The following is a 25,380-nucleotide window of genomic DNA, read 5'->3' on the forward strand; positions in this document are numbered from 1 at the left end:
GCTTAACTACCAGAATCATCGTATGTTCGTGATTTGTGCTGAGGAACAAGTTGAAAATGATCCAGATTTTCATCGAAAAATCATCTTCGGCGCTTAGGCTCATGAAATATGGTTTGGTGCAGTTTATGGCCCGGCGGTGTCATTTGGCCGTACTTCTTCCGTGATGATCAAGACCGGCACGATACTGTGAATGGAAATCGCTAACAATCAATGATAACCGAAATTTTTTGGCCACAATTGAATGATATGGACTTGGGCAATATGTGATTTCAACAGAACGGTGCCACAAGCCACACAGCGAAAGTCACAATCGTACTTTCACAGGAATTTATACTCCAAACCGTTTTTTTTTATTAAAGAAAAAACTTTTGTAGCGTTTTTATTGAAAACCCCGTTACAATTTGCAAAATTCCGCGAAGAGGTATTGAAGTTTTTCTTATTTTTATCGAATACACACACATTTCTTTTAAAAATTGCTTCCTAACCGTAAAGGTTTTTAACGATTTCACATTCAGTTTACTGAAAAATTAAATTAAGTATACATTCACCCATTTTCTTCAAGACGCTGAGTTATCTTCTTAACAAAACCATTACTCTCTACCACAAGAACAATACAAAATATTTTTGTAACCGACAAACTTCTTACAACGATAAAATAACATTTAGTCATAAATACCAAATGACTAGTCAAGCAAGAGAATGTCTCAACAAAGAAATAATTAATCCCAGCGTAAGTCCAATTGAAACAGTCATACAAACATACATATACAGTATAGAAAAGAAAGAAAGAAGCAACTCAACAAGCATCCACACGACCCAACTAGCATAAGCCCTATACTAATACGTACTTATATTTAATTTGGAAAACACTTAATGGACCTCGATGACCAAGCAGACACCTCTTATTTACATAAGGTGGTAAGCCAGTGCATCACAGCTCGGCGGGGAAAATATTGATGCTTGCACGACCGCACACATGCTACCGGACATAAATACACATACATACTTACATACCTCTACATAAGACTATGAGCACGTTTAATGTTACATGCGACAGCATACCTGCATGCCAACAGTTCGTGCAGCGGACAACCAGAGACTAGCTGATCTCATACTCTTGATTGAGGCCTTTCTCTTATCGAACAGCAGCTGCGTTTATTGCCATTTAGGGTTGAAAATCCATTTCAGACAAAAAAAAGTCGACAGCACAAACACTGCACCCTATTCAAGCATTTGCGGTGCTGTGTGTTGTTGGTTCTTAGTTATATCATGTTAATTGACGTCTTCACTCCCGGGTTTGGTGCTGGCGCGTGACTGTTTTTTCGTGAGGTATTCAGCTCCATTTGGCCAGCTCCAGTTGACACTGTGCTTAAGCCTCGCACTCTTCTTTCCACGGAAAGTGCTTACCACATTGTCGCAAATGATTCGTGTAATTATTATGCGGTAGGGATTGCCATTGTTCCGTTAGTAGCAATGTTTACTTTCTGTAGCATCCATTCCTAATTTGGTTGGGTTGATAATAAATACGAAGCATTGACAAATCGTCCTGAAATTCAGGGTTCTGGTAGATACAAACCATATCCAGTTTATTACACGCAACTGTTGCTGTTAAAAATAACATTTACCTATATATATGAATATATAAAACTATATATATCTATATACTTGTATATACGTATATAATGTAACTGGGTTTACATACAACCATTAACAGTATTTTTCCACGAGTATTTCACTCATGTATTTACTATAATGTGGCTTCCTAAATGCTTTCCGACATTCCTCAACATACGCGTTGCTACCCTTTTCGGTGAGGGTACTTAGCATGACGGAGGTGGTGTGGTAGTAAATTAGTAAAAACAAGTCTGTTAATTGCCCTATGTGATTTATCACCAATTAAGAGGTCGTTTTATTGTTCAAACGGTTGCCACCGAAAGAAGCTTTAAAACGCCCGTTACATACATATATCAAATGAGATGTATGTGAACCGCGATACTCACAATAAGTTTTCAACGAGTCCCGAAACAACGCGTTATATTGCTTCCACAATGAGCGCCACAAAGGCACCATTTTATTAGTTTTTAATGTGAGACACACTAGAGTTATTTTTCAACAATAGAAAAATAAATTTACATCAGATTTTCTTAATCTGCACACTTATCGTTAAACTTTAGTAACTTTCACTACCATGCTTAACACATTGGCGGCGAGTCGGATATATTTCTAACCTTTTTAAAGATAGTAAAAGTAACTTGACACATTTTCGTCGTTCATAAGGGGTCCCAAAAGGTACTGTAAAGGCAATGGAATTTATATATGTACACATAGAAAGTAGAAACATCTTCATACATATAAATCGTATTTCTTCTTATTTTTCCTTTCGCCGCTTACACGGTTATAGCTGAGTTAGCAATAGCGCGCCAGTCGAAGAAGACTTTTCACTATTTCGCGGCAATTCGAGATGCCAAGTGCAGCCAGGTACTTCTCCACCTGATCTCTTCAACAGAGTGGAGGTCTTGCTCTCTCTCTCTGCATCCACCGGCGGGTACTAAATCGAAAACCTTCAAAACTGGAGCGTTCTCTTCCATTCGGACAACATGACTTAGCTAGCGTAGCCGCTGCCTCTTGATTCACTGAGCTATGTCAATATCGCCATACATCTCGTACAACTCATTATTCTATCGACTGCGGTACTCGCTGTTGCCAATGCGCATAGAACCAAAACCTTTCCGCAAAACCTTTTTCTCGAACACTCCCAAAGCCGACTCATCAGTTGTTATCATTGTCCATGCTTCCGCGCGATATAGCAGGACGGGAATTATGAGGGACTAGTAGAGTTTGTTCTTTGTTCGTTGAGCAAGAACTTTACTTTTCAATTGCCTACACAGTTCAAAGTAGCACCTGTTGCCAAGAATGATTCTGTGTTATATTTTAAGGCTGATATAAATCGTATGTGGCAAACGATAACCAATCCTACATAATACATTTCCAACATATATTGTATGACCATAAAATTCCAGTTCCATGGCTAAGCAGCAATTTAGCTTGACTTAACTTTTTGACTTAGAAGCAAATTTTTATTTAACAGATATTATTACAAAGTTAAAATAATTAAAATGCTCATTAAAGAGACACATAGAGCACCTGTTATTTAAGTATCGCCCACTTTTGCGCTGCTTTAGTAATTGTCGGCCTAAAAGTGAACTGCATTAACCACATCTCTTTCATTTTTCTCATCTTTGTACATTTTTCTCTCTTTCTCTTGCATGAAGATTTATCTGTCGCTTTCCTAGTGTCTAGAATTTCAGCTAATGAACATTGATTTTCATTTTATTGTTGCATCGTTAGTCCGCTACCAAAAGCAATTTTATTATTTGGTTTACTGTCGGTTTTGCTTCCACTCGGATTCGACGCGTAAAACCGACTTTTTATTACAGAAAGTGTTGAATATTGTTAAGTTGACAAGTCTGGTTCGTTACAGAGGCTGTTGATCTACTTTTCATGCCTGGCAGTCAATTCGTTACGTGAGCTTCATTGCACATATGTGTTACATATTTTCATTAAGATTTCTTTTGGAGTTAATTAAATTAGTTGTTAACCATTCAATTTAAAAATTATGCAAATGTGGAACGGACATAATTACTTAATGAAATTTTTGAGGACTTAATGAACAACATTTTCTAGATTCGAAAACAATAATTCTGTTATGTGTTCAGAGTTTATATATTATCTTCAAAAAAATATATTTTTTGGATTCAAAACTTTCATAACATATTAGGTGTAATGAGGTTTAAGCAAAGGTTTTATTACTGTGTTTAAGTAGATTTAAGAGCGTTATCTAAGCCGAGCACTATTTATTTTCAATTAACTTGGCCTAAATAACGGCAATAATAGTAGCACTGGGGCGCAAAAATATTATAAAGGATGCTCCATTTCGAGGCTCCCAACTTTTGCAAAGAAAAAACACAGAAACTTCAAAGTTAATGGGGAATATTAATTGTCATCCGAAAAACATTATTTGGCATTTAATTTTTGCAGATTATCTCTTTCAACTCCCAGATGTTTCATCCGCTTCGATGACTCGTTCTACTGGTAACTAGCGAATGACACTCATGGTTTTTTGTTGCAAGGCCTGAATCGAAGCGGGACAGGAAAAAGTCTAACGGTGTGATATCGCACAATCGTGAAATTATCTGATCACCAAAGTGTTCTCTCAGTAAATCCATCGATTGATACGATGTGTGGAAAGTGGCGATTTCTTCTTGAAACAAAATTTGGTTCGAAACTTCCAATGTCGCTTCGAAAGGTCGAGCTGTTTCAGTTCTTGCACAAATTTGTACGCTTTCAACTTATGTATATAAGATCTCGACGTAAAAAGTACCAATTCGTTCCATTCGTCTGTCGGAGTGTCTGACGGCGTCGAGTCGACTATTCACGGTCTTCGTGTACACTTTCAGCCATGGTTGCTCTATTTTCTTCACTGAGTGCTGGACTTGGTCTATTCGGTCGAATATTATCCAAAAATGAATGTTGGGTCTCTATATGGGTGATGGTGTTGGAAATGGTATGCTTAGTAGGCCGATTATGTTGACCATAAGTTGAGCAAAGAGCGCGAAACACATTCTTTACATGACTTTCCTAAGAAATTTGAACGATTTGTAAAAGTTATTCACGCGTAAGCCTTTCCAAGATATCAAACAATACTGAAAAAATTGCTATATTAATTGCCTGATGGAAATGCTGAACTTAAAAAATATATATTTTACGAATTATCCAGACAAATTCTGAAAAATTCAGTAAAATTTAAAAAAAAAAGTCATTAAATATATCATATTTTTTCACGGGAGATATACAAAATTTTTAGTAATCAATTTATCCTCATATCTCTTCTCATAGCAAAAAGTATAGAGAAGTGATTACAAAAATATAGAGACTGAGAACAGGGTAGCACTCACATTTCACATTCATGCACAGTCAATAATTCAACCGATTAACCCTAATAGCATATCGTATTAACTTCTAGTCCATCCAAAAACAGCTAAAGCTGATAATAATATACACTGATGATGATGTTGCCACGCGTTAATTATGTGCAAAACCGTAACTGATATGGGTGTTGATAGCTGCCACACACATATGCAAATGTGTTGCATGCAGCAATGAAGTTATTTTGTGTCGATAACTGTAATGCAGTTAGTTAAGTGCCGTTAATTATGATTGCGTTGTTTGTGAAATTTTGTGGAGGCAATAGTTGTTTATGTAATATCTGTATGCCTACATATGCATGTATAATCGATATACATTCTCATTCTCAGAGCTTACGCATATTGCAGCAGCGCAAAAAAATGTCACTGTGTTGTTATTGGATTTTCAACTCCATCTCTGAAATTAAGCTGCATTCGCACGAAAACTCGAATGGGTTTCATTACGCTGGACAATATTGACAACGGCGCCGGCAAATAGGCAGGCTATTAGTGAGACTATCAGTTCTGTTCCATTTCCCACACCTCTTCAACCAACTGTGTTGTCTTTTCCAGCCGCGAGTGTAAAATATGTGTTATTGTGTAAGTAAAGCTATTCGCCATTTTATTTCATATACAGGCTTATGTGTATTTTGGATACTTATATTTCACATATGTAAATGTGTCACGCCACATGTTAACCACATCAAGTATATGCCTCTTACATATGTATTCTCTTGCCTTCTCATACGTGTTTCCAGCTTTTCGGCGTCATTTCACCAATTATAATAAACACAAGCTCGATTTGTATGCTTTTGCTTTAGCCCATATGTCTGTCCAAAGGGTCGTGAAATTGAATTATTCGTTAGCGTACTGAAGTTTGTTGCAACCACTAAGGGTGATACTATGAACAATGTTACACAAGGTCTAAGCTACCAAAACACTTATGTAGAAGTTTATAATAAAACCGAACCATGCCTACCCAATCGGCTATTAAAATGGTCGCTGAGTGCTTAATTTGGGTAGTAAAACTTATTGCAAATTATTTTCCAGCAGAATTGCTCCCTCTTTCGATTTTATTTAATCATACCATATTGACAAGAAATATCATTTAAATGAGCAGATTATGCTTATATAGTAGATTTTTAGCTGACCTTCTAATTACTTATGGTTCTGAACTTTATGTTCTAATTTTATTCTGAAATTGATTCCACTATGCGTTGGAACTAACTTACTTCGAAAGTCTAGAATTTACTACTATTTTTTCCCCACTATTAGCCTCCTTTTCAAAACGTTTCTGTGCTATACTACATATATTTCAACATCCGCAGACTTTATCTTGGGGTAGTTGCTGGTTTCAATATTTTGAAACAATGTCGATGTCTTCATATACCTTACAAGACTCTTTGTTTCTTCGATGGGTGGTAACATCTAAGGTTTAGCTCGTTCCAATCTGTATGTATTAGTATACAGTCAACCTTTTCACTATTTTTTCACTTTCTCCACATTAAAGTAAAATAATCCGAAATATACTCGCTAACAGAGCCTTTATTCCGGATATCCCATGAGGGAAATTCACGTGAGTAACGTGAACTATGTTCAATAAGAACGATGTTATTATCAATATTTTTGCCTAGAATTGCTTTTTTACATATTTGTCTGACAGAGGAACCAGTAATTCAAATATTATCAGAGTGCTTTGCGTTTCTGCTGGTGAAATATTTCGACAAACGGGATCAGATTATATTACAAACGACTGATTGTTTTGCTTATATTTGTGGTTATTTTTTACTTAGCCTCCTGGGCCATTGATCCACTATGTTTATAGCCATCATCATGAGATTGCACAAGTTGTGTTCGGAATCGTTTTCGCGCTCAGGTAGTAATTTTTTTATTCACACACATACATACCTACTTACGTGCAAGTATGTAAGTATGCAACTGTATATGTATGTAAATCAAGTATGTATAAACAAAAATGTCCGGGTTATTTGTTAAATTTTAACTTGAATGGATTTGGCAGTTTTTCTATTGCGGCGTTAACGGAAAATGGACAAGTTATGCGCAGCTTTTATTTCTTGTCACACTTTTTATTACATTCGAATGACCTACATAAGTTTAAATATAAAGAAGAAACGAGAACAGAGGCTGTAATACATATAAAAAAATAAATAAAAAAAATAGCAACCCTTTGAATAATTTTACTAAAACCGAAAATATATATATAAATATTATTTGTATACCCTGAATAGGATATATAAAGTTTGTTACGATGTTTGGAACACCCAGAAGAAAACATCGGAAACCCTGTAAAATGTATATGTGACCTGGTCTACGGAATGGGGGCTTAGGTGTCAAAAGAACAAAAAGAACGAGAAACTGAGGAAACGAGTTGTTTATTTTTAACAGCTGTTTCCCAGAAAACAAGTTTTCTCACGTTAGCTCCCTTTTCGTAGACCAGGTCACATATAATATATAAACAATCAGCATGGCGAGCTAATTGTATATACTCAAACTAGTCCCTCAGTTAGGTATCGATCAAACGTTTAAGAGTACCTATGTATAGTTGACTTTTAACCAAAAATATGGGCCAATGTGCCAGATTTATAATTGTCTGTGTACTTGAATGGCTAGGCGTCAATATTTCGTGTAGCCCCCATATATCTAATATAAAGATTTTCGAATTTCCAGCAGACTTTATACCACATACATATATCGGTCAATATGTGGTTATCTTAATGAAATTGAAAGAGCATGTTTTTCTTATAACGGTGCATATTTGTGCAAAATCGGTTGAAAACTTGCCCTAGAACCCTCAAAACTAACAGGCCTTATGTATCTAAAGGTACTTCCCTGATTTTAATGCTTGCAAGTTGCAAGAGTATAAAATGTTCGGTTATACCCGAACTTAACTTTTCCTTACTTGTGAAGATATCGATTTGAAATTTTGTACACGCTTGCTTCGGACCACTATAGCATATAACTCTCATATAATCTGAACGATCGGAATCAAGTTCTTGTAAGGAATTTTTTGTATCTGTGAAGAGTATTATAGGTTCTGTGCAACCAAAGTTTACGTTTATTTTGTTTTAAATTTACTTTTTTAAATTATAATCAATACATAATAAACACGCTAATATTTTATTTTTACAAATGCTTAATGTACATATAGTGCATATGCTCCTTTAGTAGCAAAATAATACCCAAACACTACATTTTAATCATTTTTTATCTATATTCTTGTATTTATTTCAAAATTAATACCACATACTTCATAACTGAGCGTATTAGTACTATACATATATTTGACGCACCATTAATACAGATTTCAGGCCTGAAATATGTCAATGTGTGTGTGCATCTGCTTAAATTCAAAACAAAAGCTGGCAACTTGAGCAAAAAACTTTCATTTCACATTATATTATCAGTATCTATGCCTGCGTATATACATTTTGTGCATATGGTGTATTATATATTACAATTTTGGGCTTACTGCCAGAAAGTCTGCTCGAAATAATTGCATTAATTTAAATTTTTTATAAAGCGATAACAAAAGTTAGTAATAACTTGCAACAATGCAATACTTATAATGCCAAATGAAATTTGTAATCAAAGTAGTATGCATAAAATTACGCGAATAACTGTAGGAAGTAAGACTCAGTAGGAAATTTTTGTAGGTGGCTTACTTTTTTTCCTTTTTGGAACTCAGCAGTCATTATTGGATAATATTTGACTGAAAATATAGCAGCCGCAGCTGAAAGTATACACGAAGACCGTGGAGAGTCGATTTGGCGGCGTTCGCAGCAACTATGAATGACATAAGGAACGACTGGGCGCATTTTATGTCGAAATCTTAAGCTGAAAACGAGCTTCACAAGATCCGACGATTTCGAGCAAAATTTCCTATTTAATGAGTATACCAAGAAGCAAAATTGCCACATTTGAGACGAAAAACCAGATGAAATTCAAGAGCTGCCATTTCATTCTGAAAAAACAAATGTTTGGTGTGATTATAATAGTAATATGTAAACATTCCCTATTAAATTTGAAGTTTCTGTGTTTTTTCCTTAAAAAAGTAGGGAATCTCGAAACGGATCACCCCTTATTTGACCCTTGACTACAATACCTAGTTATTATGGGATTTGAATACATGCTGTCTCGCCCTAAATAACCATTTCCACATATCGTCTATGCAATAACGCAATTTTAATTGTTGTGAATAAATGGAATATTCTCGGAGTTTGAAAAATTAATGAGGCAATGGCTGCGCAACAAATAAGGGTAATTAATTGTAAGCCATAAAAAAAGAAAAAAATCTGTAAGAACTGCCATTGTGGGTGTACTTATTGTTGTATTTATTTGCGTAGTTGGCAAAGATTTTAACGCAATTCGTAGCATACAGTGAATTTTGCAATCATTCAACTTGATGAGTAATTGCATTCCACAAGTTTACAAAAGCAGTTGCTTATGCGAATATTTGCGTATTATAATCTTTGGTCTTTTGTAAGATTGAGTGTTTGTAGAACTTACTTTAAGGCGTAATACGATGAGAGGGGTCAAAAAATCGATTTATTTTTTTCGTAAATTGCTTTTTTAACAAATATCGAATAATGATTTTTTAAAATTCTAAGTCGTTTAAAAGATACAACAGATAGAAAAAGAAGCTGTTAGGCTGTTGTTTCAGAGAACTAGAAACTTTTAACCCATTTTTCTGAAAACTATGTTTTTAAAACTTTTATCCATCGTACTCAAAAATGGCTTTACGGAATGACCCAAAATTCGCAACTTTTTTTTTTCAAGTCCACCAAAAGTCCAATTTTTGGAATATTCATTTAATAGTAGATAATTTCGAGCAATTAAGCTTGGAGATCGTTTTAATCTCCGATATTTTTTTGTTTCATATAAGCCAAACAGCCGGAATCGTGGAGGAAGTTTGTGTCCATTTTTTCGAGGCGGGATTGTTCAAAACGCTGTAACTCATGTTCTATGAAATATTTTTTCCTTGAAATTTTATTTATACTGTCGAAATATATGTTAATAAATTATAATAAACTTAATGCTTTAATTATTTACTAATCCTTAAAATACAGACCGACACATGATGTGACCCCATAAAGATCCGCTATAATATTATAAACACTTTCAATTTATTAGTATGTAAAGAAAAATAAAAATTCCTATAGTTAAAATTTAAATTTAGTCCCTCTCTGCCTGGACATTGTTAAATATGTATATAGAGTTACCTATCCCTAGACATATCTGGTATACACATATGTATGTATATAATAAAATACTATGTAAATGCTTTACATATATTGATATTGTTTAAGTAAGCATCTCAGCATTTTCATGGTATAAGACACTCATGACATGATTTAGTTTGCAATTATTCGAAATAATATAGTACATCCTTCAAATTCCTATCTTCCTGAAGTCAGTCAAAGAAAGCGAGAACCTTCTTGGTTCAATACATTCTCAGTATTGGGGCCATCCTAACATACACACTAAAAACAAAACTGATTACTCTAATACTGATACTCAATTTCATGGGTATTATCAATGCTTTTGTTTCAATTTGCCTTCACCAAAGAGCTGCGCTTAAAAATTTATAGCGGATTTGAGTTGAAATATGCATTGAATGCGGTTTCTTATCGCTAATTGCATGATTATTTATGTAAGATTTAACCCCAAAAAGATAACCACAATATATTTAGTATGCAATACTGGAATAAATGTTTTAAATGTTGTTTTTGTTTAGGCAAGCAAATGCATTGCTAGCTACAAAAGGAAGCTCGATGTTTGGGTACCACATGTATTGTATGTGAAAAATTTAATAGACCGAATTAACATCTGCAATTCTTTGCTGAAACGAAATGAAATCGAACAATTTCTGAAGCGAATGGTAACAGGAGACGAAAAGTGAATCAAATACGGTCCAAGCTTGGTGAAGCACAACAAATGTTCGCAAAGGCAGAATTGACGCCTCGAAAGGTTATGTTGAGTTTTTGGTAGGATTGGAAAGGAATCATCCACTATGAGCTGATCCAGCCTATTTGAACGATTGATTCTACATTTTACTGCCAACAACTGATGAGATTGAAACAAGCAATAGAAAAAAACGGCCGGAACTGATCAACAGAAAGGGCTTCGACTTCCTTCACGACAACGCTACACCACATACATTTTTGACGACTCAACAAAAAATTTAAGAGCTTAGCTGGGAAGTTTCGATGCATCCACCGTATAGCCCTGACCTTGCACCTTCGCACTACCAGTGCAGAACTCGCTTAATGGAGTAAAGTTGGCTTCAAGAGAAGCCTGTGAAAATTATTTGTTTCAGTTTTTCGCGAAAAACCAGAAAAATTTTACACTGATGGAATAATGTCTCTAGCGGAATTGACAACTGCATTCAAATCACTGATAGCTGTGGTTATACATACATATGCATTTGTAGTTGACTGCCTATATCCAAGGTTCCTCAAAGCATTTTTTTAGAATTATAGTGATTTATTGAAAGAAATCACTTCATTATTGTTTTGTTAAAATAAGTGGTGACCTCTTAGCGTACTTAGCTATAATACCCACTTGTATAACATAATCTAAACAAATCCTATATAAGCTTGATACAATTGTATCATCAACAAAATCGCGAGAATTTATAATACTTTCGATGGCATAAAATAATTTTGATACAGAAAATAATCTTGGCTCTAATCCTCCTAAGAAACAGACTAGCAATGTATCCTTTTTTAAATTTGGAATTAAAATTTGTTACTCATCAGTATATTAAGATATACTTTTTATGGGGTTATTTACAGTTAGAATTTTCTAAAAATCAATATTTTTTATTTTATTTTCTTAATGTACATATATATGTATGTATATATTGAAGAATACACACAGAAAATTCCAGCTGAATAGTTTCGAAATTACATGCAAATTTGAAAAGGCGTTTCAGAGTGCTTGGAAGTGCATTCCGAACTTTAAACAAGTTTTTCTCTAAATGTTGTTTTCAAAGTCAGTGACCAACAATACTCGAAAGTGGCTGAAGCGATTAGTCTCTAATTTAAACACAAGTTTTTAAATATGTTTTTTAGTTATTTGAGAAACCGCCATTTTATCAAAAAAATTTATTTTATTTATTCCTTTGATTAATTATTAAATTAGACATTACTTTAACGAAGTCTGTTTATTTGTTTAACTTTAGAGGATCCAGTTCAAAGATATTGTGTTCACCATAAATATTTTTCATATTTTTTGAGAGGAGCTCCCGGAGATCAGCTATAGTTCCTTTTCAAATAAATACGAAAGAACATTCTTTGGCATTTATTTTTTGAAAATTGCTTTTTTCAAACGTTGGCCGTGGCTACTTCTCAATTTTCAATGACTAATTCGAGCATTTCGACTGGTAACTGGCGAATGACATGTCCGCATAGACTTTAGGCTTTACATATTACCACAGAAAAAAGTCTAGGTGTGATATCATACGATCTTGTTGGTCAATGGACTGACCCAAAACGATAAATTATCTGTTCACCTAAGTGTTCTCCTAATAAATCCATTGATTGAGGCGATGCGTGGCAAATGGCGCCGTCTTCAATTTCATGCATCAAATAGTCAGTTATCATTGACGGTTACTTTTTAAGGCATCATTTTTGAAGAAATAGGAACTGATGATTCTACCGGCTCACAAACCACACCAAACTGTTATTTTCTTAGTTTCTAGATGAAATAACAGCACTTTAACCTCTTCAGGTTGCTCTTCGTCCCGGATGCGGCAATTTCTATTGTTTTATAAGTGTTTTGAAACTAATGCCAGTAAATATTATTTTTTGTTACTAATCACTGCTTTTTGTGTAATAAGATTACACTCGAATTATTTATGCTCAGTTTTGCGTTGTAGTTGAGTTATGCTATGTACAGTGTTGTAATCCCGAGTTCCTTTATTTTGTTTTATAAGAAGTTATTTACTCTCGAATAATTTCAGGTTTCTAATATCTTACATATAACTTTATTCTGCAACTTTTACATTACTCACTCACATTGTCGCAACATGTTGCCAGCAACTTATTGTCATTTCAACATGAACTCAGCCAATATATGTATATTATAACATGTGGCTAACGACTCGTCTTTCTGCAACATTGTTGCCTTTCCAATAGCATCATACTCAAACTACCACTCGGGGTTAACACTTCGTAAAACCGGCTCGCTTCGTGTAGCTGAGGTGAGTATTCACTCGTCTGCACTCAATTACGTGTGTGGAGCATTTGACTATGCTTAGCACTGGCTTTTGAGCCGAAACGACGGTTAGTTTCGTAGTGACCGCTGTTAAATATAGTTTAGCTTTGGGGAAAAGTTCGGTATCTCGCGTTTGTGTGTGCTGCCTATAATATTGTATATTATAGTATTGGAGAGCAGTTCTTATTTGAAATATTGGTGTGTAGTTATGAAAATATATATACATATATGTTTATATGTAAAAATATAATTAAAAAAATTGAAGAAAGTGTTTTCAGTGAAAGTGAAGTGAAACAAATTTTGAAAATTTTGAGGCAGCTAGCAGAGCAAAGCTGCCGTTAAGTGTACGGTTGATCCTGAATTAAGTTTTTTGTGTATAAAAGTTCAAATTGTATGAAATTTTAGAAAACACCGGTATTTATTATTATTGAACTACTACAAAAATAAATAAAACTACAGACCCACACATCTAAACAATTACCACGATGTCACATTCCTTGCAGTGTCCCCACTCACACGCCGTTTCACACTCAAACACACACACACACACAGAGACACACACATACTCAAACAACTAAACGCGTGCTTGCGTCAGACTCATCCACCTGTTTTTTACCCACTCGCCGAGTGCCACTTGGCGTCTCAAGCCGTTACGTCTGGCCATGCTGCGCACTGTGTCGGGTCGCGCTGCGTCTAGTCATTCGCCGCGTTTGTGTCCTTGCGTCGCGTCGCATTGCCGCTGTGGTACATCCTTTATTCGTACAAATTTATTTATTGTTGGAATTCTGCGTGCCACCCGAAGCTCACTTCAACTTAATACAGCGCACATTGCAACACCGACGTTTTAGTCTGTTTTTGGTTTTGTTTTGCTCGTAATTTTTGTTGTGTTCCGTTAGGTGTTTACAGATGCCATAAACACATGCAGCCATGCGTCGCCCAACTGAGGGCTCGTGGCTCTTTGCATGTGTCTCGCAAATCCGTTGCAAGGCTAAATAACAAGCAACAACAATAAAAGCAACAACAGTTGTGTAGTCGCCGCAATAATGCCGACACAAAGTCTAAAGTTACGTGGCGGGCATGCTCGCTTGAAATTGTGTGTGTGTGTGTGTGTGTATGTCGTTGCTGTGTGCACCGGAAGTGAAAGCCCGAAAAGGAAGTGCAGTGAAAGTGTATTTCAGCTTTATGCAAATATAAATAAATAAAAGGCATTTATGGCATTTACGTAGCAATGCGAGCAACGTGTTAATATAGCGGTGAAGAAATTGTGTTAAAAAACAATCAAAGGCCCCACATTACCCTACCAGTTTCTCATTTTTTCCTTCTTTTTTATCTAGCGTTTACCACAATCGGTCCCTGCGAAAAGTGAAATAAAAAAAACAGCAAAAATAATTGCAAAAAGAAGTAAACAATCCACAAAAGGATTTTGCAAAAAATATTATTTCATCCTCTTCTGAAACAAAGCCGTAAAAGGTGTGAAAAAGTTTCAAGTAGCTAGTCTTTTGCAGCAATAAAGCTTCAATTGTGTGTGCAAACTTGAAAGCAGAGAAAATTAAAAGTTATTTCTAAGGTAAAATTATAAAAAAATAATGCTAAAATAGTGTTCACCGAAAAGTTTACTGGTAGCAACCAAAAGCAGTGTATATCTTTCTTGCAGATTTGCAAGGTATAAATCACGGAAAATACGGGATACTATTTTCTCTTTGTGCAAGTGTCATAAACTATTGCATGGATTAAAGTTGGATATACTTGTATAATCTTCACTCAACCTTGGATGTATAAACTTCAACCCTTGTGAATGTAAGTTTAAATGGAAGTGAAAAGAATTTTACAGTATAATTTGTATAAATTTTGTATGATTCTACAGCGTCTTTCATTATTCCATCAATAAACACAAAAATTAAATATTTTCAATCTAAATTTGTGTCAGTTGGAGTTCAGGTTTGCACCAACTCTTTATCTCTGAACAATGAGTATATATGAGAACAAAGTTTCTCAAGAAAAGCATAAATATACAGAATTCTTAGATAAAAAGTGTTGAAAAATCAAGTTTTCAGTATTTCTTCGAACCTGAAACAAGTTTTAAAGATACATAGTGACAAAAAAGCACACGGAAATTGTAACTAAATTGCACGGGTAAACGATATTTTCAAAAAAAATGTATTTTCTAAATCGGTAGAACTGTCCTTAATTACTGTGCTAAATATGAGCGTGATCTGTCAATCAGTTTGCTTGCAGCAACTACTTAAGTCGGTACACCTAAGTAGTGTGTTGTGATTTTTACAATGGATAACAATATCGACTAAAGGATTTGTCTCAAATTTTATATTTATAACCAAAATATCGTGTGCGGAATCTCTGCGAATATTGAAAAAAAAACTTACGCTGATTCACTTTCATCAAAAACACAAGCCTACGAGCGGTACAAAGCCTTCAAAAACGGTCGAGAGGTCGTTGAAGATCTCGTTCTGGACGATTTTCGACCTCTTCTATAGATGAAAATATTATTGAAGTGACAGATATAGTGCTTGAAAATCGCCAGGCAAGTGTTAGAGAGGTGTCAAGAGAGCTTGAGATTTTCGCGAGTCCGGTAGCATGATTTTGGTGGATATTTTGAGTATGAAATGCGTTCTTGCTCGACTCGTCCCAATAAAGATGATTTTTTTTTTCAAAACGAGTACCGTAAATAGGTCTCCACAGACATGGTTGATCGTGTGAATTCCGATCCCACATTCATGGAGAGCATTATAAATGGCGACAATAAGTTTGGGTTTATAAGTTTGACATGCAAACAAGTCAAAAATCATCGGAATAAAGGAAAAAAAAATTACGTCAAAGCCGCTCAAAAATCAAGGTGATGTTCATTATTTTTCTTGATATGCGTGTTTTGGTGCATCATGATATTTTTACGAAGAGACAGACGGTCAATAAGGAGTCGAAAACAGCCGAAAACAAATCATGGTTTTTACACGACGATAATGCACCATCGCATCGAGCCACAATTGTGACTGAGTTTAAAGCAACAAACGCAATGAATATCATCGACCAAACTCTGTATCCACCAATTTTGGCTCTGTGAAATTGACACTCCTTTTAACCCGTTTTCAATCGATCGAAGAGATAAAACCAAATTCGCTGATAGTGAACCCAAAAAGTGGTTATGACAGCTGTGTCATGTTTGAAGACGAGAAATTAAATATTGATGAATAATTTAATATTTTGTGTTTTATTTACAATTTCCAGGTACTTTTTTGTCACAATGTATATGAAGACAAAGTGTCACATAAATAATTAAACTTTTTCGATAACTAGTGTTGAAATAACCTTTAAATTTTGTGAGTTTCATAAAACCAGAAAAAAGTTTCAAGGATCTCCTCAAAATATCTCTTCAGCACGAGTTTTTAAATTTTCGTGATTAATCAGGCATCTAACTCTCAGTTGTTTTACAGATAATCAGTAGATCTTATTTCTGGTAACTTTGTTACTGTTTCCGCCCATAAATGTGATTGTTTGAGCTTTACCTAAATATTTTCAGCAAACCAAAAATTTGCAACCACTACCTTTGTTCACTTCAATGGCAAATTTAACACTTTCCCATCCTTACGGCTAACATAACTTTTTGTGACCTCCTAATCCGGTACCGACACACGATCGTAATAACATTTAGAACATACAAAACTACTCAGCACTGCTTGGAATCGGATTGTCCTACTGCAGTTTACCATTAAAAGCGGCTAGGTTAGTGTGTGTCAAATGCGTTCGTCTGCAACAACTCCAATACCAAATCTCGCCGGCAACATACCTGCAAGTGCAACACGTAAATTTAATTGAAAAAGTTTATGATTTGGCAAACGTGTAATTTTCAATGCAGACATTGTAACGAAAAATATTCAAAACGCTAATAGAATTGCCTTGCAGTGCAACATTCTTTTCTTCAGTAGAAGTGCCCTGTATGATACCACAATTTTTAGTCCAAAAAAATTTTAGTGAAAAAAATATTGTAAACGCTAGTGCGACGACATTTCCGGTGACTACTCCGAAAAAAGGTGCGCTCGCATTGGCAGGATAACTCTTTACATCATCTAAAGTGAAAACAAAATGTGTGTTTTAGTTAAAATCTTAACTAAGAACTTGAACTTGGACAAAGAAAAAAACACTGAAAATTTCAAGATATTTTTTCTTCTTTTCGGAACAAAAATCTTTCGTCGACGTCTTTAAGGTTTGTATCACAAACACCTGTATAAAATTTCATGAAGATCGGTTGAGGAGTTCTAGAGAAATCTTGAATCTAGATTTCAAAATCACGGTTTCAAATAATACGCGTTTCAAGACGGCGTACTTAGCCTATCTAGCCTCGAGCGCTCAAGTTCTCAAGGCTGTATCTCCGAAACTATCACTCGGATCAACTTGAAAATATAGGCCAATATTGCAGAGGTGTTGGAGAGTTAAATAAGACAATAAGAAACGTAAACCGATCTAACTCCTTAAGACTATATACATAAAAATGAATAACACCTATTTTCGACGTAGAGAAATCGGGTTTGGTTCTTTAAATTATCAGTTTCTGATGTATCTGTTCTAAATTCTAAATAATATTTAAAATAATTTTATTGTGAAAAAATTGTATGACATTTCTAAAAAGCATAACAGCTATATGTTTCTATTTATTTTATCGGTCATTTATTCCTTCATAATACACTACCGGGTTTGATAAGAGTAGTTCGTAACCACTCTTATCGCGTAGCTGACAGTATGCTGGGATAACATTGTTGTATTTCAGAGAATTGTTGTCGTTACTAGTAGAACGAGTCCTAAGTTCCTTGCAGCAAGCACATATTTCCACACTCTTCAGCGCTACTCAGCAAAGAACCGTCTCGTGGCCACCAAGCGCGCCAACATGTACGCGGTTTAACGCGTGCTTTTTCTCATCATTCCCCGAAACCTTGCTTTTCGCTTTTATTGTTCTTATTTTTATTTACCGTCTGCCACTGATTTGACTTTCGTAGCTTCTTTTGTTTTATATGTTTAGATTTTCAAAGTTGTCGTAAAGTTTTCGCTGCGGCAAAACGAATTAAAACAAGTGAAATTCGTCGCAGTTTGCTGTTGCACTTCAAAGTTTGCTTGCCACTGAGGTGGTGCAGGTATTAGCCAAAGTTGTGTTTCAACAGATTCCCAGATTGGTGAAAAGCAAATGGAATTTTACGCTAACGGAAAGGCGAAAGTTTGTGTGGTTCCAAATGGAAAGCAATGAGCTGGATTAGAGTGAAATTAAGGGGCAGCGGAAAAGGAAATTATTCAACTGAACAATTTATGTGACGCTTTTGGTGACAAACCAGTTTTTATTTTTAGCCTTTAATAGTTTTTGATTCATATTAGATCTAGTTTTATTGAAGATCCTTAGATTCTAGTTGCATGTATTATAATAGCTCTTTATTAGATTCTTGAGTATTCCTATTGAAGTTTGCCGATAGGTTAGGTACCTTTAGCTGAATACATTTTAAATTTTATAGTTTTAAACAACATTTCAGATCATCCGCAGATATCAGTCTTATTCATTTGAATATAAATTATGTTTTATAGTTTTATTTAGCTTCTCTAATACACTTTAAGCGCCCTAAAGACCTTTATATTTAAAATTCATTTCTGCCTTATATGACAGCATTTCACTAATTGAAAAATTCCGAAAAATAAAATGCGGATAGTCGTCGAAAGGTCTAAAAGAGGCAGCAAAAGTCCGATATAAGGTAAGGACTGTGATCTTTTAGCTTCGAAATCAATTGCATCATCAACTGCAGAAGTATATATCCAGATCAGTAAAGTATTAATCTTCTGCTATCAGACATAACTAATATATAACGATTTTATAACGAAAACTCTAAATTTTGTTTCAATGTTAATGGTTTCTATTATTTCGTTTTCCCTTCGTCTGTAAACTTATGAAGAGTGATGTTATGTTCTTTTGCATTTTGGGTTTTTTACTTCTAAAACACATGTTTTGAAAAGGTAAAAGGCATCCTGATATCCTGTTGGTTCTAAAATTTATTTATTCTATAAAGTAAACTGTCAGGTTATATATGAAAAATACTAAGGTTTCTGCTGCACTTTGTGTTCTTTGGAATACTCAAAGATCAAGAGTCACAACTTCTTGGATGCCATTCAATGCCACAATTTCTTGAAATAATCAAATCTATAAATCTTTCTCGCAATAATTTAGTTGTTGCACGTGTTGTGTGGCACGTAGATCCGTCTTGTTGGAACCACATGTTGTCAAGGCCTAATTCTTCCAATTGTGTCATAAAAAGTTGGTTATCATCGATCATACCACTCTCTATTGACAGTAACGCTAGTAAAGCTATTGACACTTCTTTTCTAAAAAAGTACGGACCGATGATTCCACTAGACCAAAATCGACACCGAACTGTTAATTTAGTGAATGTAATGATTTTTCGTGAATAATTAGCGGATATTCATCGCACTAGAATTGACATTTTTTTTTTACCGCACCACTCAGTTGAAATCTAGCCTCATCGGGGAAGATGATTTTCTTAAAATAATCGTTATCGTTTTTTAGTTATTCCAGACAAAATCAGCAAAAACACGACGTATGCGGTGATCTTATGGCTTCAGTTCTTGAATGAGTACAATTTATATCGAATTTGCAGCAATTCTTCGAAAAGTGAGCACAGGTGGACGATAATTACGACCATAAAATGTCCAAAGCGCACGACAAGTTTTGTAATTTGTGCAAGTTGTTCTTGGGTATATCTTTCCATGATGGAATTGTAAACATTACTGAAAACAAGAAAAAACGTTAACTTCGGTTGCACCGAAGCTAAATACCCTTCACAGGTGCATTTCTGTTAGTAACTATGTGTTCAGTTAGTATGGCACCTATATGCTATAGCAATCTCTTCTAAACAAGTTTTTTAGAGATTAAATTGTTGCCTTAGAAAATAACATCTACCTAATTTCGTGAATATATCTTGTCAAATGTGAAAGTTTTTCATACAAGCATTTGATTCCGATCGTTCAGTTTGTATGGCAGCTATATGCTATAGTTAAACGATCTGAAAAATTTCTTCGGAGATTAAATTGTTGCCTTAGAAAATAACATATACCGTTCCGACAAATGAGCAGCTTCTTGAAGAGAAAATGACGTTTGCAAAATTTCAAAACGATATCTTAAAAACTGAGAGACTAGTTCGTATATATACAGACAGACGGACAGCAGACAGACAGACGGACATGGGTAAATCGACTCAGCTCGACATACTGGGGTCTCCGACGATTCCTTCTGGGTGTTACAAACTTCGTGACATACTTAATATACCCTGTTCAGGTTATAATAACGAAATAAAAATAGATATCATGGCATATTAAAAATGACCCAAACGACGCTACGAAGTCATATCATCCCTATTCGAAAACCCACTATATGTCGTCTATTGGATAGATGTGGGTCAAACTAGGGCGGCGAATGCCAGACCAAAGCATATAGAAGGTGAATTCCAAAGTAAACAGGACTTAAAAAAAAAACAGAATAAATGATTTTTTCGGCAAAATCAATTTACTTTATTCAAAATAGTCTCCTTCTGCTTCAATACAACTTTTTGCACGGTCCAAAAGCATGTCGAACGCGTGTTTTAGCTCTTTGGCCGGTATGGCCGCCAGTATGCCGGTGCAAGCCTTTTGAATGGCCTCTACGTCTGCATAACGCTTTTCTTCCATGGGCAAATGCATTTTTCCGAAAAGGAAGATGTCGCACGGTGCCATATCAGGTGAATACGGAGAGCGGTTAATGGTTAGAATTTGATTTTTGGTTAAATAACTGAGCAATTTTTGGTCGTCAGTCAATTTGTGCGGAACAAATCGTGCACACACCTTTTGTAAACCCAAATTTTCGGTCAAAATGCGATAAACCGATGTTTTGAAGATGTTCAATTCCATTTCCCTGAATTTCAATAATGATTTCGGCTGTTTTTTGTGATGAATTCACGCACAGTTTCGATGGAATCTCCGGTGATCACGGACTTTGATTGGCCATATGTTAATCATCATTTATTTCCTCACGTCTAATTGGAAAGCGTTCAAACCACTTGTGCACGGTGCTACGGGATAGGCAATCATCGCCATAACTTGTTTCATCAATTGAAACGTTTCGGTAAAAGTTTTACCAATTTTAACACAACATACTGACACTTAAAACGCAATAACTTCACTTTCAATCTATCAGATGTCATGAAATTCCCACTGGACAATCGATAAGAATATCAGATTCTAACGCACCAGTCAGCATATAGATTCAAAAAGTCCTGTTTACTTTGGAACGCACCTTGTAAAAGTATGATAGCGGATAAGACCGAGTCAGTCCTTCGGCAGTTAGACGTATTACAAAATTACATAGTTCACCGCTTAGAGGCCTCACAATCATTACCAAAAGTTTGATAGAGTGTATCTTTCTTATGTTATTTTGTAGCTCTTTAAAAACGTTAATATGTTGCGAAGTGCCCTCTGCTATTTGCTGTTTCTTCGCACCTTCATTATTTTTTATGAAACTCTCCATCCATTCTTTCGGCCATATCACTACAGCGTGTCCAACGAATTCATTCGAAGATTTATCTCAAGCTCAAGGATAAAGTTGCTGCAGATTCACTTTAGCACACATGCAGACGCTATTTTTGCACAGAAAACCATACACGTTTAAGCTTTTCTACAATTATAGAGAAGTGTGTTTGTTTGGAGGACATGTGTGACTCTTTACAAACCACTCGTGCGAAATCAAACTGGGTCATAGCTGCTAACTTTTACCTGTTTCAATTTCTACTTTTTTCTCGCTGCTGCTAATGTTGTTACTATGTCGGTGTTCCTGCCACTTGCAGACGTCTAGCAAGCATTCTCTCGTTTTTCTTGTATTTTTTCGTTGCTTTCTTCACGTTGCCATTTTCTAGCTGGTTATCTTCGTTCAAATATTTATGTTTGTGTGAGTGCGTGTTTATTGCACTTTCAGTACGTGATTTTCTATTTCAACGCAACTTTAAGCGTGTGGACTGCTAGTCTGCAAGCAGGAGTTTTGGATAACTTTAGGTGCATTTTGATGCTGTTTTTGTCGGCTAATTAAATTCTCAACAATTTGGTTCCTAGCACGTTGCTATGCTTTTCTCTTTTCATTTTCACATCCCCATCGCTTTTTAACTTAAGATTCAACTTACTTGAAGCTTTACACCCACAAGTACGCATAGATACACACACATACTATATGTTAACTTCTTAATAGTCACGTGCGTTAAGTAGTTGCAGTGTAGGAAGCATTTAAATGCGACTATTCAAAAATAAGCTTATATCTATAATAATACAATTTCTATACATGCAGATATCTATGATTTCTCTTTGACCACACACATTTAGATTTGTTACACAAACAATAAATTCAGTCAAGCGTAAGACGATGCGTTGAAGTAGAAACAAATGTGCTTACAGGCATCATACTAATAGGAATATATATATATATACATATATATCGTACTTATAGATATACATATGTAATAAACAAAGTTGTTGTAGGGAAACATAAGTACATCACCTTGCCTAATTTACTCACTACGGTGAGTTTTGGTCACACCCTTCATCCGCTACTTGTCATTGTTGCACTCAAATGTAAGTCTGTTAACACATGTTACATGTTGCTTATGATGACTTGTTTATAGCTGGTCATGTTTGTTGCAATCGCCCTTACTAATGAGAAGTAAACATATTAATTAGCATTTTTTTGTACATATCATTGATTTTTATAAAAACTTTAATATGAGTTTTACAAATTTTTTACATTATCTCACCGCCCAAGGTAATGTTAAAAATTTGTTAATCTCACATATTTGGAGGACAAGCATATATGTATGTATTCATAGCTAATTCATACTACTTAATTTAAATACAACTAATTTTCTTTAAGATGCTAATTACTTTTAGGCATAACCAATTACATCTCCTAAGTACTACTAATGACATATTAACCTTACAAAAATATAATATTCCGATAACAGATTGAATAATGTTTATATTATAAATCCTATTATCAGTACTTATAGGCTTTCATATTCAATAAGCTTCAGGTGCTATAGCAACCTTTACTATGAATATAAGTATCTTCTTTTATCGCTAAATTGAACGGACGTACTTCTGCATAGGAGTAAAAAGGCTATATACAAAAAAGTACCCGGAAGATGAGAATAAAACGAAAAATATTAAATATTCATCAATATTTATTTTGTCACCTCCAAAGCTGTACCCACCAGATATAATACTCTTATGCCAACGATTCTTCCAGTCCTCGAAACACTTTTCATTGACCTGGAGCTCTTTTGGCAAATTTTGTTTTATCTCTTCGATCGACAAAAAACGGGTTCCACGGAGCGGCAATTTTAGTACGGGGAACATAAAAAAAATAACACTGGGCCAAATCCGCTGAATACGATGGTATTCATTGCGTTTTTGGACAAAAGCGACCTGTTTACGGCACTATTTAAAAAAAAATTCCAGTTTTATTTGAGTTCGAGTCAAGGAAGAACCAGTTTAATACCCAAAATATGTACCAAAATTATTCGAACAGACTCGTAAGGAATGTCGAGCTCTCTTGTCATCTCTTCAACGCTCCTTCTTCTCCTTTACGGAGTTAGACACCGCTTTCGCGGTTATAGCCGAGTTTACTGCAGCGCGCCAGTCGTTTCTTCTTTTTGTAATGAGGCGCCAATTGGAGATTTCAAGCGAAGCCAGGTCCTTCGCCACCTGGTCTTTCCAATGGATTGAAAATCTTCATCTTCCTCTTCCTCCCCCGGCGGGTACTGCGTCGTGTACTTTCAGAGCTGGAGTTTTTTCATCCATTCGAACGACATGATCTAGCCAGCGTAGCCGCTTTCTCTTAATTTGCGGAACTATGCTAATGTCGTCGTATATCTCGCACAGCTCATCGTTCCATCGACTGCAGTATACGCCATTGTCATAAATCTTCCGCATAACATTTCCCTAAATCAGCGTCCATGCCCTACACCATATAACAAGACAAGAATAATGAGTGACTTATAGAGTTTGGGTTTTATTCGTCGAGAGAGGAGTTTACTTCTCAATTGCTTACTCAGTCCGAAGTAACACCTGTTGACATGAGTTATCCTGCGTTGGATTTCCAGGCCTGTTGATGGTGTTTACACTGGTTCCAAGATAGACGAAATTACCTACGGCATCGAAGTTATGACTATCAACAGTGACGTGGGAGCCAAGTCGGGAGTGAGACGACTGTTTGTTTGATCACAGGAGATATTTCGTCTCGCCCTCGTTCGGTACCCGACCCAGTTGCTTTGCTTCCTTATTGAGTCTGTATGATGTTGAGGCCAATGAAATCAATATCATCGGCGTACGCCAGCTACTGTACACTCTTATAGAAGATTGCACCTTCTCTCTTCAAATCTGCAGCTCAAACTATTTTCTTCAGGAGTAGATTGAAGGAGTTGAGTGTTTGGGACTCGCTTTGTCTATAACCTCTTTTGGTATCGAACGGCTCGGAGAGGTCTTTCCCGATCCTGATGGAGCTCTTGGTATAGCACAAGACAGTTAACACAGCGGTATTAGTTTTGGGGGGTACCAAATTCAGACATCGCGGCATTAAGGTAGCTCCTTTTCGTGCTGTAAAAAGTAGCTTTGAAATCGACGAAGAGATGGTGTGTCTCGATCCTCTTTTCACGAGTCATTTCCAAGATTTTTCGCATGATGAAAATCTGGTCGATAGTATATTTTCCAGGTCTAAAACCACACTGATTTGCTCCAATTAATTTGTTGACGGTGGGCTTTCACGCAGTACGATCGATAGAACCTTGTATGTGATGTTGAGGAGGTTTATCCCAAGGTAGTTGATGCGAGATTGGGCGGTCTCCCTTTTTATGTATTGATCAGAGCACACTTAAATTTCAATAGCCAGGCATTGCTTCGTCTCACCATATTCTACAAAGAAGTTGATCGCTTATCAGTTCTTTGCCGCTGTATTTGAATAGCTCGGCCGGCAATCCATGAGTCCCCGCCGCTTTATTATTCTTCAGACGTGTAATTGCTACTCGATCTTCTTTATGGTCGGCCAATGGAAAGTCGGCTCTATCGTCATCGATTGAGGAATCGGGTTTGCCATCTCCTGATGTTA

General features: G+C 35.6%; 1 long non-coding RNA gene across 1 annotated transcript; it reads left to right on the forward strand.

Moving 5' to 3' along the window:
- The first annotated feature begins 13,341 nt into the window (after positions 1 to 13,341).
- Positions 13,342 to 14,971, forward strand: LOC120769756. The gene is made up of 3 exons (XR_005704882.1): positions 13,342 to 13,400; positions 14,537 to 14,769; positions 14,857 to 14,971. It is a non-coding gene; the product is annotated as an uncharacterized LOC120769756 (long non-coding RNA).
- The last annotated feature ends 10,409 nt before the right edge of the window (positions 14,972 to 25,380 follow it).

The sequence above is a fragment of the Bactrocera tryoni genome, chromosome 2 (assembly GCF_016617805.1).
Source record: "Bactrocera tryoni isolate S06 chromosome 2, CSIRO_BtryS06_freeze2, whole genome shotgun sequence".
In the NCBI taxonomy this organism is placed as follows: Eukaryota; Metazoa; Arthropoda; class Insecta; order Diptera; family Tephritidae; genus Bactrocera; species Bactrocera tryoni.